Below are 13921 nucleotides of genomic sequence, written 5' to 3'. Positions count from 1 at the left end.
CCACCGAACCAGTACTTACAAGAAAGAATGTAAACAGCTGCTCAGGTGCAATCACCCTTTTACATTTGTGACGCATGTGAATTAAGGCGCATGTATATATTACTATTGTTGTTTAGCATTTTCATGGAATTAAATCCTTTTTAGATTATTTTAAAATCTGCAAGTGTGTTAATTACCTCTAACGTATTTGAGACACAATGTGCTTGAAAGAAGCTATACAAAATAAAGTGTATTGCCATGCAACATTGGTTTTGTCTGGTACAGAAGTATTTACGGCTCTAGTTTTAAAAAGGCACTGTGTAACCGAGCAGATTATAGTATTTGATTTGTGACCCAAAACTTACTCTGGGGGTGCATGTGTACATATACATATATGCACACACTAACTAATAGTCTTACAGTAAACTAATAGTCTTATAGTAAACTCAGTAGTAGAGACTATAAAGATGTCAACCCACAGAAGAAAGTAATATAAAAATGCCTAGTGAATCATTTAGGAGGGGAAATAGTGATATGCTTCTTTTTATTGGCACATTTGCATTCACCTAACAAAACCACGCCACTAATCTGTTCAGCAACTCACAAGCAAACCAAAGAAACGTGGCACTAGTTCCGAGAATATGATGACAGAATCCCGAGAGTCACTTACACAACTGGAAGTAAAGCTGATCTGAAACTTATTTTATAAAAATACGATGAAGCGTATCTTCATCTGTTAAACTGAGAAAGGACACAGGCAGAAAGATGACTACCATGTCAGCTAAGTTTTTGGCTTCATTGTGGACAAGGTAACACTCAAGCCCCTTTGCTTCCAAATGTCAGGAGCTGGGGATGAAGGCAAGTATTTTTCTGACAACGAAGAGGAGACTTGAGTCCATGCCCTCAAATCAGGCCTCTAACCAGTAGCTCTGTGAAAGTGTTGAAAAGGCTTTGTTTTCATTTTCATGCTGTACAAAAACTAATTTTTGAACATTTAAATTTGTTGGAAAAAGCCCTTAATGACACCAACCCAAAACAAACTTGGAATCTTTTGTCCGCCTTGCTGGCAAGCTCACTAAGCCTACCCTTACCTCATTTGTAATGCTGTAACACTTGTCCTGTGAATTAATTTTTGTGCAAGTACTTCTTTTTGATATGCAAGTCTGGAACGTTTAGATCATTAGGACAGAGAGTTCAAAGACAGCTTTTCAATCAGTCACAGACTCACATTTATGGAAGGAGAAGGGGAAGGTAGGCAAATTCAGAAGATGCTACCATGACCACATAAAAATTTAAAATGTACAAGGAAAGTACAGTTTCACATAACCCATAGGGGAGATAGATGGGTGTGTTCACTGTTTTATTAGCTAAGCGTGCTATAGGTAAGAGTTAAGGTACCTCTCCATCCAAGTCAGCACCTATTAAGGCCATCAGGGAGTTAGAGGACATTATCTCCAATTTGAGACACCCGCATCCAAGGTTTCAGACTAGTGGAGTTGCCAATTAGCTTGAATTATATTTCCACCATGTTTGATATAAATAGGATGGCAGTCTGATATGCCTTAAAGAAAAGACAACACAACAAAAAACATACAGAACATATCCAGTCCATTGCCACATGTATACATATGCATACACTTAAAAATACAGTTTTGTTTGAAGTCATGCGATTACCTTCAATACTCTTAAAAAAGTATCATGTTCAGCAATAATCTCAAATAATTAGTCTTCTTTTAAATTTAAGAATTAGTGTGTCCTTAAGGGTCACCTGTTTGTGGTGCCTGGAGCCAAAAGCAGAGTCCAACCATGAGCAAAGACAACAAGCTCCCTTAAAGTTCTCAGCCACAGACAATGACCTACTTAGATCAAAACTAGATAAAAACTAAAAGGAAACGTAGAAGAAGAGGGTGTGATTGCTATCGTGAAAGGCTCCAAGAACCACAAATATGGCTGATTGGCACAGGACTGGGTCCTAAGCCAGCATCCCCAAATACAAGACAATGAAAGGGTTAAATGAATTATTTCCCAGGTACATACATGGTCCAGGTCGAACATACTCAAGCCTTTTGCTGTTAGATGAAGAATGGTGTTGAATTCCAGTTCATCATCCTAATTCACCATGAGAAGGAAGTATGTAGTATCAGTTCATGTTCGCTTTATTTATGATGCTAACTGCTTTGCTGCGATTACATGGATCCTGGTGGTTGGAAGAGCTGCTAGCCATGTGTTCAACACATGGGAGCATAACAAACTTTAAATGATGTGAGTGTCATGGCAGCAGCATTACCAATTGGAACTAAAAGAGCTTAAAAAAAATTCTGTTTCACTAACAAGGTCTATTTTTGTATGTGGGGCCGAGGTGGGGAAGGGATCAGAAATGGTAGGAATTGAGAATGGCTTCAGACTTTAAGGATTAGGTAGGCCTGAGTCACCTCTTTTTATTTTTTCATACAGTTCCTGTTACCAAAACACATGGAACGCAGCTCCTATTGCAATGCATGGGTATCTTTTACATTTGATTGCTGTGTTTCTTCATCCAACTCTGCTCTCCAAGAAAAACAGTGGGAGTCGGAGGGTAAATTTCATTCTAAACTGAGTGAGGCAAAGGAGAACGCGCAAAGAAAAATAATGTTCCATTTGCTACTAGCCTCAAACTCTCCCACGTTCCCTAACTGGTGTCATTCATTTACAGCCCATTAAGCCCTGATTTTGTATGTATAAGCGCTAACTACTTTTATTCCAGATCTTTGTTCCGAACCTAACCACCACAGAACAATGTAACTTTCCTGGGAGTCACCAAGGATCTCTGTTACAAATGATAGGGGTTTTTAGGGCTGGGCATCTGAGTATTTGTTAGATCATAGATGGCACATATGGCTTTGATGCTGAATTCAGTCGTAGCCTCTTTCAATTAATTCTTTATTCTGAGAAACAAACAAACAGACAAAAAAAAAACCAAAACCCCTAGCAGTTCTTCAGTGCATTTTCTACATTCTAATGTCCCAAAGTCCTCTAAAAGTGGCTGAAATTCAAGTGGGATAGCCCCTATGAGGAGATGTGGTCCTGATTCCTCATTCTAACGTAGAGCACCTTTCTAAGTTGGGAAATAAAGCACCACGTTGTGGCATTTTATACTTCCAAATGGACAAAACAGACTCATGAAAGAATGAGTCAGGTCATCCAGAGAAGCACTCATAATTCACCATTCGTTAATTTTTCCTTTTTTTTTTTTTTAACAACACTGCAACCAGTGACTAACTCAATTGCAAAACTTCAAGTAACTCTAACAGCCAGTGCAATGGCTATAAGGTTTATGGGCTTTAAAGCTGCGTGACTGCAACTGAAGTAAAAAAACCTATTTTTAAGGCTGCATAAACCATTTATCAATTTAAAAAATAGTCATAACTGATTTAAATAAGTTCCTTAAAAGTCATTTTTGTAACAGATAGCCATTGCTGTCGTAGTTTATGCATAGGCCCTGGCTATTGGTTAAATTTCCAAACAACCCTGCCACAGGGGTTTGTGCACGCACAGGTAATGTGTTCCCACAGTTAAAAAAGCAGAAAAGTTTGCCCTGCTTCTGATTCCTTATAGTGTTCTCCTGCTATTCCCACAGTGTCTCCAGCTTTGCTGCAGCCTTTCTGGTCGTTATGGGTTTGAAGTTATGGGGTCTCAGAAGACTTGTTTTCAGGGGCTTTCATGATTGCAAGTTATCCAGCATGCAAGCAATAATGTACATTTCTTTGAATTTAAAATACATTATTTATTTTCTGCTTTAGTAGCTCAGGCTATATTCTAATTTCTGGGGCTCACCAACAGTATTGACTGGTTCCTGCTGTGGTATTGTGTTCTCAGCAGCAACCTATGAGGCATTAAAAGGATAAGAATTATGCACAAACTTGAAGACAAGACCTTCACAGAATGCTCCTAAAATATCAGTTGCTTGTTAAAAAAACTTTAGTTTTATGCTGTTGTGTATCTGGAGGTTTACAAATCTGGGAATGGTTGGGTGAACGGTTGCAAAGAAGTTGAGGGCTGGCTCCGCTGAAGGCTTAAGTGCCCACAGTGAGCCTCGTGTAGAATACAGATATCAAAGCCCAAGCACATGATCCTCAAACCCTGCCTCCCTTGCCCGATTCCTTAGGCAACTGAAGTCTATATGCAATTATGTTTTCTTGTCAACTGAGTACCTCAGGCACCTAAACTTCTACTTCTGTGCATGCCTAGGACTGTTTGAAACTTGGCGATCCTGCATAGCTCTACACGTATCTCAGTCCTAAACCCAGCCTGAATCCATAAACTTGGCAATTCGTCCCCTATATTCCCTGGGGAAGCAGCCTGGTAAGGACCCACCTCACACATGTCTACAGCACCAGGCATTGCACAAAATACCACAGCACAAGTAGATAGTTTAATTTAAAAAAAAAACAAAACAAAAAACCAGCCAAAAAACCCAACAAAAGGTGCCTGGAAGAGGTATGGTAAAAGAATCAAAGCGCTAACAGCGCCAGAGAAGGGGATCAAGAATAAACACAAATTTGTCGTCTAGTGGTTGGTAGGGCAGGGTGAACATGAGAAACATGAGGAAGGACAGGGTGACACCTAGGCTCCAGCTAATCCTCAAGGAGTGTTCGGGTAGCCAGCCAGGCATTGGATAAAAATAGAAAAGCAGTCTTAGAGCATGGCAAAAACAAGCCAACCACCCTCCCCCATTCACCCCACTAGATGGCTTATTTTGGCTCCCTGTCTTGGTTTAATTGCTTCCTGAATTGTTGAATAGCCTCAGCAGGGGAGGTGCAGAGTCCTCCCGTACAAATAGGCTCCTGCCTCATGGCCAAGAGGCTACACCTCTGGAGGTGCAGGACATAGAGGTTTGAACCCTCCAGTGAGTAGATGGAAACCACAATCTTTTCTTTTCTGATTCCTGAAACAGTATCAGCCTTCTTTCACTCACTTTTAATGTATTATTTTTTCTGAAAAAATAGGTAGCTGCTACCTAAATAATTGGAAGAATGTTACATTTAGCAACACTTGGAAATTAGCAAGAGTTCATTTACTTGACTGTGGATTCTTTATTCTAGCAACTTAAAAAATATCTTTAAATCATTTTGCATCTGTTGAAAAGGAAGCATTTAAAGCCCCCACTTCCTTACTCACCATTAGCATTCCAGTGACAAATTCAATCTTGCAATCATTGTCATGCATAGGGCTTGTTGACCAAGAGCTCCAGTGATCCTAAGGGACCCTGTTAGTGTTGCCAACAGGACATCTCCTTATAGCAAGACGTGTCTTGTTACAAGCATTTTCAGTGCAGAAGCTAAGACACAATCTTTTTCTCTGCACCAGCAGGAATAATTTTTTTCAAGGTGATTTCAGGTGGAATTCTCCCTATTAGAATATGCAGGGCCAAATACTGAAGGGGGTTTCAAAGCTTTTCCAGAAGCTGGTGGTAGTATATTTGAAGCAACAGGGGTCTGGACCCCAGATAAAAAACCGATTTGACTGGAGATACCAAAACATAAAACTACTTGGTCTTACAAAGCACTTCTCTAAGTTAGAAACAAAGTCCCATTTGGTGATGGTGTTTTTTCTCTATCTAGGAAGGAGGTTAATGTTACACCCGATTGTAGTAATCACCTCCCCACTAATGCGCAGAGGCTTTCTCAACAAATTCTCCCATCACCATTGGATAAAAAAGTGCTTTCTGCCTCCAGAGAGACTGTGCCCTCACCTGGATTTATCTCAACTAATTAAATCAAGATAAAAACCACTGTACCTTGTCTCTGGTACGTTTCTACATCACGATAGCTGTCTCAATGTAAAACCTTCGGCATACAGGAAAGGCACAGCCAAAAGAAGCCATAAACCCTGAATCCAAGAATATAATGTATTAAAGAAGAGCATTTCTTCTTTGCCTCACAAAGCAGGAAAACATCCTCTTCATTTCTGTTTTCTCTTTGGTCAGATCAGAAGAACAAGAAAGAGCTACATGAATCTTTTTTTTTTTTTTTATTAATGCGTCTGATAGCTTTTGGTGACACCATCTCCCAACGATTCTTTCCTCTAAATGTTCTATCATATTTTTGAAAAAGAAAAATAGGTAATTTTTGCGGTGAAATCATATGTTCATTTTGAAGCCCTCGCAAGCAATAATACTACCTCCTTCACAAGGAGCCTAGTTCCATCTGGTTGAGAACCAAAAAGCCCGACCACAGACTGATCTGAAGTGTAATTGATTTGGTCACTTGCGATTTAACTTCTTCACTTACGTCTTTAGTGCATTAAGACTTCCTGGGGAGGGGAAAGAAAACTGTTTACATTTTTAGACTTTCTAAAAGTGCATCCAAAAGCTCCAAGTGTTTGGCGCCTGATTAATTACAAACACCTAGAGGACTGTGCCCGAGACCATTTACAGAATCCCTCCTAACATCAAGTGATTTTACACTTTTCCAGGCGCTTCAAATTGCACGTTATTCGTGAAATAAATAAATAAATTAGTAAATAAATAATCATTTAATCAAACTGCCAGTGAAAGCGGCTAGTGGAGAATTACTGGGCAGTGTGGTTAGTCCCAGAACATAAGATGACAGACGGCTCTTCCATGGCTCTGAAAGGAAGAGTGATGTCTGTTGTAGCTATATTTGGAGAATAAAGTAAAAGGACTTGAAAAACACTAATTAGAATTCAAGATACTGTAAGAAAGGGAAAGATCAATCAATATCCAACTGCCCTTAGCCAAACAGGCTAAACGGGATACTTTTGACAAGGAAACAGAAGAAGCAAAACAGAGCAGTTGGAAATATCAAGACAAGAGATTTGGCCCTAAGCTCGCCTGTGTAGTTTCCCAGAAGTGATTTTTTTTTTGGCAATTTTTGAAAGAGTACATTTTTGGTAACAATACAGATAAAAAATAGACTATTTTTGTATTTTATTATTATTGTATTGTACTTTTAATTCTTAAGTTCATGAAGTTTAGCATTCTAATATGCACATCAACTAGAATGCCCTTTAACAGGGGAAAGATGTATATATAAATTATTTTTGGGTCTTTTAGAAAGGCTCGCCTGACTCAGGCCTCTTGGATTGTTGTGTGCGCTTCATTTTATACACTCCAAATAGCCCCACTGAAAACAAAGTCAAGCATCTGGCAAGTCCCTGCAGGATTCGGGTCCGAATCTAAGTTTAGCAAAAAACTCAAGTATGCGCACAAGTCCACCCTTCTTACCAAAGCACTTAACTATCTCTTTGCATTTATGTATATATTTAAAATGCTGTTCAAATCAACAATGACTGCTAAATTGGAGCCTTATCTTTAGTAGTTCTTTTAGATAACCACAACTGGTTAAACACTTCTTTGTCTGCCTTTCGATTTTTTTGTCCACAACAGTGAAAACTTGGCTTATTCACTGGAAATATTTTTTTTTTATCTTGGAGAATTACAGAAGTTAAAAGGCCTTCTTTCCCATTAAAAGCTTTTAGGAATTTCAAAATGGATGCATTCAAGCACATTGACACAAAATAGGTGACAGTTAAAAAATTATGATTTAGCTTCCAAGATTAAGTCGAAGTCTCAACTCCTCTTACTGACTGCATATTTCATGGGAAGTCTGGTACCGAACCAGCTTTATGAGTTTAGGCCAAAATGATTCTGGTGCCTTTGAAAACTCTGTTCCCTGTTGCAGTTTTATAGGTGGGGAAACGGAGTCAAGAGAAAATCAGTGTGAGTGAAAAAAGGAACAGGATGAAAGTGGGGGGTGGAGTGTACTTGTGCCTCTTTCTTACACCTCTTCTTCTTCACACAGAGACCATCTAAATAAAAAATAGCAGCGAGGAAGAGTTCAGTTTCTTCCCAGCTGCATTAGTATTCATGCTGAGAAATGGACTAACCAATGCTGGAGCAGTACAACTGTTTAAAAGAGTTCTTTCCTGCCTGTAACGCAGCAGCCATTTTTGTGATGCTGGATATCAACTATGAAATGCAGAAGTTCTACACAGTCTAAATAAGTTGTCATCTCAGCCAAAAACGGGCTTCAGCTCTTTCACTCCTGCAAAGGTGCTTTTTTTTCTCTGCTATTCCGTTTTTACCCAGATGTTGCCAGGAAAAAACAAAAGAACAGATAAGATTTGAAAAGTGACAAGAGGGCAAAGGGATAAAAGAAAAAACCCAAACCAAAACAAACGCCTTGCAAATCTTCTTACATAATAAAATAGTTCTCCTGCCTCTCCCACTCCTTTTTACTACAGGCAGTAAGTGGCAGAGTCAGCAAAAAAGCCCAGACTTGTAACTTCCACCTGTGTACCTTACCTGCCAGGCTGACATCGAATGCTCTACAGGTGCTGCACAGAAGACCCCACGCTGCAAGGGGGAGACAGCACTCCTCTTCCAAGTAACGTAGAATCACAGAATGGTTCAGGTGAGAAGGGACCTTAAAGATCATCTAGTTCCAACCTCCCCTGTCCTGGGCTGGGACACCTCCTGCTAGACCAGGCTGCTCAAAGCCTCATCCAGCCTGGCCTCGAACACTTCCAGGGATGGCGCATCCATGGCTTCCCTGGGCAACCTGTGCCAGTGCCTCACCACCCTCACAGTAAAAAATTTCTTCCTAATATCTGATCTAAATCTCCCCTCTTTCAGTTTAGAACTGTTACCTCTCGTCCAGTTGCTCCACTCCCTGCTAAAGAGTCTCTCCCCATCCTTCCTGTAGGCCCCCTTTAGGTACTGGAAGGCTGCTAGAAGGTGTCCCCGGAGCCTTCTCTTCTCCAGGCTGAACAACCCCAACTCTTTCAGCCTGTCCTCATAGCAGAGGTGCTCCAGCCTTCTGCTCATCTTTGTGGCCCTCCTCTGGACTTGCTCCGACAGGTTCATGTCCTTCTTGCGCTGAGGACTCCAGAGCTGGATGTGGTACTCCAGGTGGGGTCTCACCAGAGCAGAGCAGAGGGGCAGAATCACCTGCCTCGACCTGCTGGCCACGCTTCTTTTGATGCAGCCCAGGATGCGGTTGGCTTTCTGGGCTGCAAGTGCACATTGCCGGCTCATGTTCATCTCCCAGCCATCCTGAGTTACAGGTGGTTAGACAACACGTTTAACTAACATGCTATCATGTCTGTCACGATAGCAAGAAAGGAGTAAAAAGGACTGATTTGCCAGAACTGTGTATGAGGTATCTATCCATATCTTAAAAGTGTATGTAATCTGTCTAAGATGTTGGGACGCAGTTAAGGTGTGGGAAGGGAGTCTTTTAGTTTTGCAGCATAACTGGGAACTGTATTTCATAGCTGTCGTATCCCTGGAATGAAATATGTAAGCAAATAACACATCGAGCTCCTTAGATACCTCCTTTCATAATAATACCCAGTTACGACTTCAGACTATAAGGGCTATTTATGCTCACACAAACTCAGTTTGCTTAGCTGAGTCACTTCTTGTATCACATTGCTCCAGAGCTGCCCTGAAAGCAAAGCATGTCAGCAAACACCTCCTACAGATTCATGAGACAGAAGAAAAAGAAAAGCAAATGCATGAGGGCAATGGAATTTTTCACGGGTATTTTATGGCTTTCATTTTCTTGGCAAATTCTTCTATAGCCATCAAATACATAAGGTGCATCAAAAAAAAATTGTGAAAAGAGTTATAAAAAGGTTAGCTTGACAAATGATATTTCCTCATTTGGCATGAAGGTTTATATTTGTCCAGCAGTCAAACTTTATCCTAATAAAATAAGCTTTTCTAAAGCACTTTTGAAAAATAGTCACATATGGATTGTGTTATATATGTAGGTGTTTTGAGGCCAGAAAACGTATTTTTTGTTCTATGTCTGCAGCACATAGCAGAGTGGAATGCTGGTAGGTGACCATGGCTGTAGGTGCAGAGATCATTACAAGCCCACAACCTGACTCTACATGTAGTATATGCTAAACAAGAAAGCTTTTCAGACATACTGGGCCACCATACTTTTCAGGGCAGGATCCCAAACTTTTAAATGCTAAAGTTATCCCAAACTTATTTATGTGCTAAAAGCTAGGGATTTTATCTTGAACCCATTCATTCTTTTGATTTGCAGTGTTCTGTTTCTGAACTTTCACAAATTAAACGGGGGTATATTCCTAGATGAAGTACTATTTTGAAATGAAAAAATTAAAAATACTTCATTTTCAAAAAAAAGCCCCACCCCAAAATAAACATTTTCCCTTGCTTAATTTTCTCTCATTCAGTTGATGAAAATCTATACATTAAGAAGTTGATGTTCTGTCAACCTAAATCTAAAATACTGTTTTTCAATTAGTACAATATTATCCAAATCTTTCTTCTCAGGCTGTGGGGCAGAGCCTCATCCACATGGACATTCATTCTAAAACTCAAATAAGACAAAGATTTAAATTCTTTAAATTAAGAGAACTTCGCTAGTCTCAAGTAATTTTTGCACAGTCTCAAACTTGATTTTTCTAGTAAGTTTTATGAGAAATTTAATTCAATTCAGAATAACCTCAGCCTTTTCTGGTACTATTCTATACGGCTTGATATGAAGTACAATGGTCGGATAAGGCTCAGCTACCCTATTTAAATGAGGTTTTTTTTAATACAATAATCTGTAATAGAATAAATAATGGAGTACCTGAACAAGAGCCATCAGCCAAGGACTGATAGGTTAATAAATTATCTTGAAACCGAAGCCCACAACATCTCCTTCCCTCATCTTATGCCATTTATTACTGTCTACCTACTTAAGGCTGAAGTAAAAAGTGCAAAATATTTTTCCTTGATGGTTTATCGTAAGGCTTTTTGTCCATTACTCTTGGATATATCTAAATCCCACAGGGAACTGGATTCTTTGAGTATCACTTCTTTTCTATGACAAAACATGGGGTTTTTTCCCATGTAAAGCTCCCACACTTGGGTAATAATGTAACAACGGAGCATTTTTATGCACAGCCCATCCAACCCACTCTGCGTATAATCTTGCTTATGCTCCAAGTCATGAATTACGCTGCTCATCTTGCCCATCAAGACAGGAAGATCAGCTGTGTACCCCACCAGAAGGTTGACAATCCCCATAACGGGAAGATATCCCTCATTTCTGTGAACATGCCCTGCAAAATTCATTTCCGAAAAAAGACGTCTCTGCAACTCATACTTCTTTTGTCGCTTCAGATAACAAGTGTGCCAAACTTCGTCACCTCCCACCTCCGCTGGACAGCTTCACATCCCCCTAGGATGGCAGGTGGTGAGCAGCAGGCTGCAGTGGAAGTCAGCACTCGGTTCTAGCCTCCTTACAAGCTCAATAAGAAAAAGTTACGGTTGTGTTGGTGAGACAACTTCTTTATTAACACTTCACTCCCTTATTTTCACAAGATTTTCAGGAGCATCACTGGAATTTTAAAGCGCAAAAAGCACAGCAAAGCATTGCTACCTCTGTATTAACAAGAAGTTGAGGCACGCTAGTAGGTAGGTGCGTACATTCATATTTTCTGCTTTAAAATACATGAATAGTGGTTTGGCATTACTCTTCTTCAGTGTTACCAACAGAAAGGAAACATCTCAAGATGCTGCCATACAAAAAGCACTGAAAACATTAGAGATGGCTGAGTTTTATGTACCCTTTTAGTTTTTCCTCTGTAAATTAGTGCCAGATTCATAGCCCTGTAAACCAAGATCCTTTCCCTCCTTAGCAGAAAATTTCAAAATACCAAGTAAAGCAGTTCAGATGTGCCCTGTCTCTCCCAGCCAGCTTGCCTTACTTCTGGAGGAACCTTTCTAGGAGTGAGAAACATTGGATTTCTAGGTATATTAGGGCCAGATTCTCAGCTGGCATAAATCAGTTACATCTCCCTGAAGTTATTACAAGCTATTCCAATTTACTCAAGAAGAGGATCTGGCCCCTGTCAGTCTTTGGCTTCTCTGCAAAGGCTTTTCATAAGGCGCCAACTGTCCTGGCAGTGAGGATATATTGAGTAGCGCTCAAAGTTAGCAGTAGCAGACAGGAGCTCAGCCCAATAACATTTTTTCTCTGCAAGAATTAAGTACAGCACTTCTTTTAAGCTTAAAACAATTCTTACTGTTCCACTAAAACAAAGAACAACTCACACAGCGAATACCAGCAAGAAACGGGAGAGGAAATTTGAAAGAAAAAAAAAAAGCCCAACAAAACAATAGCAAATGGGTAGTTGAATCCAGCCAGGTTCATAGTATACTCTGTTACTGCCCCATGACATTGAAGCTCTTAATCTCAGACCTACGTCACAAAAATATGCATATTCCCATAGGCCTCTTTTATACAATATAATTATATAAAATTTCCCCATCAGTATTCCAGTTCCAATTAGCAGCACTAGTGAGCATCAACAGAATTTCAAGTGTGGAGGAAAGGGCAGTATTTTCTTTTAAGCAGTGGGGACTTTTTAAGCCAGAAGGTAGCAGAACGTCATCTGTGGTTGGGATCTGACCAGCAGAGCTGAACCTTTGGAGTAAACTCAGGGAATCATAGATGTTAAAGAATCCAGCAGTACAAGGAATACAAACTTCCAAGCTGGAAATTATCTGGATACCTGATGTTAAAAGAACAATGAGGAAAAAGATGTCTTGCCTCCACCTTCCACCTCCCTCAACCACAAAGAAATAAAAATAGACATAAATAAATGTTTCTTCTTTTTTGCCAAGTCTTTTTAAATTTTTTTTATTTCTTCCCTCATTCAGTCCAAGGAATTACTTACCATTACAATTATTTACCTTGTTGGTACCTAACTGGTTTATTTTTCTGAAAGAGCAGGCAAACTCTTGCAGGAATAATTCTTCTTTCCACCCATCAGAGAAATCTGAAAAATTGTCTTGCTGGACTCAAGATGTTAATGCCTACTTGAAACTCTGGATTAAACTGAGTGAAAAACAAGCGGATGGGGAAATATGGTGCAGAACATTCAGCCACAAGAAATAGAAAGAGGTCTTGAGGAGGCAACACATCTTCGACACCTGGAGATGCCTCCTGAAGGGTTTCTTTGTTTGTCTTAAGTCAGACTGAGATCTATTCCAGATCAGCCTCTCGGGCTAGATGCTTGACTGCAGCAAAGCTTAAGCAGAGATGACTGCTCTGCAACAGATGCCCAGAAGTATCATCATCTTGGAAGGTCAATGCCAGAGCAGCATGTAAGCTACATCCCAGAAAAATACAGCAGAGAGGCAGCTTGCCCGCAGGCCAGCAGCAATGCCTGGAAGTGCATGCAGTGCCAGTGCCATCATCAGGTACCAACAGGAGCTCAGAGCAGCCACAAGAAAACACCTCCTCCAGCACCAAATGCCTGGACCATGGCCCTGGGAAAGGAGCAGGCCCCCAGGCCCCCAGCCCAGCTCTAGGACAGGTAATCGGAGTGAGAGACGGAGAGCAGAAAAGGGGTGAATAGACCTCTTCCCTACACATCAGTACAACTACTTAACAGAAGAAAAAGAGAAGGAGCACAAAGTCTGAGAACATACTGAGAGGTGGGAATTGGGACTTCTTCTCTGGATTCACAAAGGAAGGACCCCAGTTAATTAAAAACATCTATTAATTTTAATAGCAGATTTTTCAGTAAAATAACAAAAAATCCTAAAAGTTCCCTAGGCCTCTCCTTCCATCCATCTAGATGTCATTTGCTGTGATGCTTTGCCAATAATCCTTCCCCCTTTCATTGTATTTGAATTTCAGTGGCCCCTGCTCACCAACACATTTTCTCTCTCATGCTGCCACCTACCACTGTGCTACAGTTGCTTGCCCTGTTGCTTCTGCAGCATTTCTACGTGCTACTGGTCAAGTAATTGAAGTGATTATTTTTCAACAAGCTATTGGTAAGTGTGTTTGTGAATTACAGCAACGGGCATAATTTACTACCTTGCTGGAGACTGACCTATGTAACTGGCACTAAGTGGAGCTGTGCTTTGCCCTTAGCAAAGAGCAAGCTGCTGCGAAGTACT

This window comes from Larus michahellis, chromosome 4 (genome assembly GCF_964199755.1).
Source record: "Larus michahellis chromosome 4, bLarMic1.1, whole genome shotgun sequence".
Taxonomy (NCBI): domain Eukaryota; kingdom Metazoa; phylum Chordata; class Aves; order Charadriiformes; family Laridae; genus Larus; species Larus michahellis.
The sequence above is the reverse complement of the archived record's forward strand: the minus strand, read 5'-3'. Positions refer to the sequence as shown.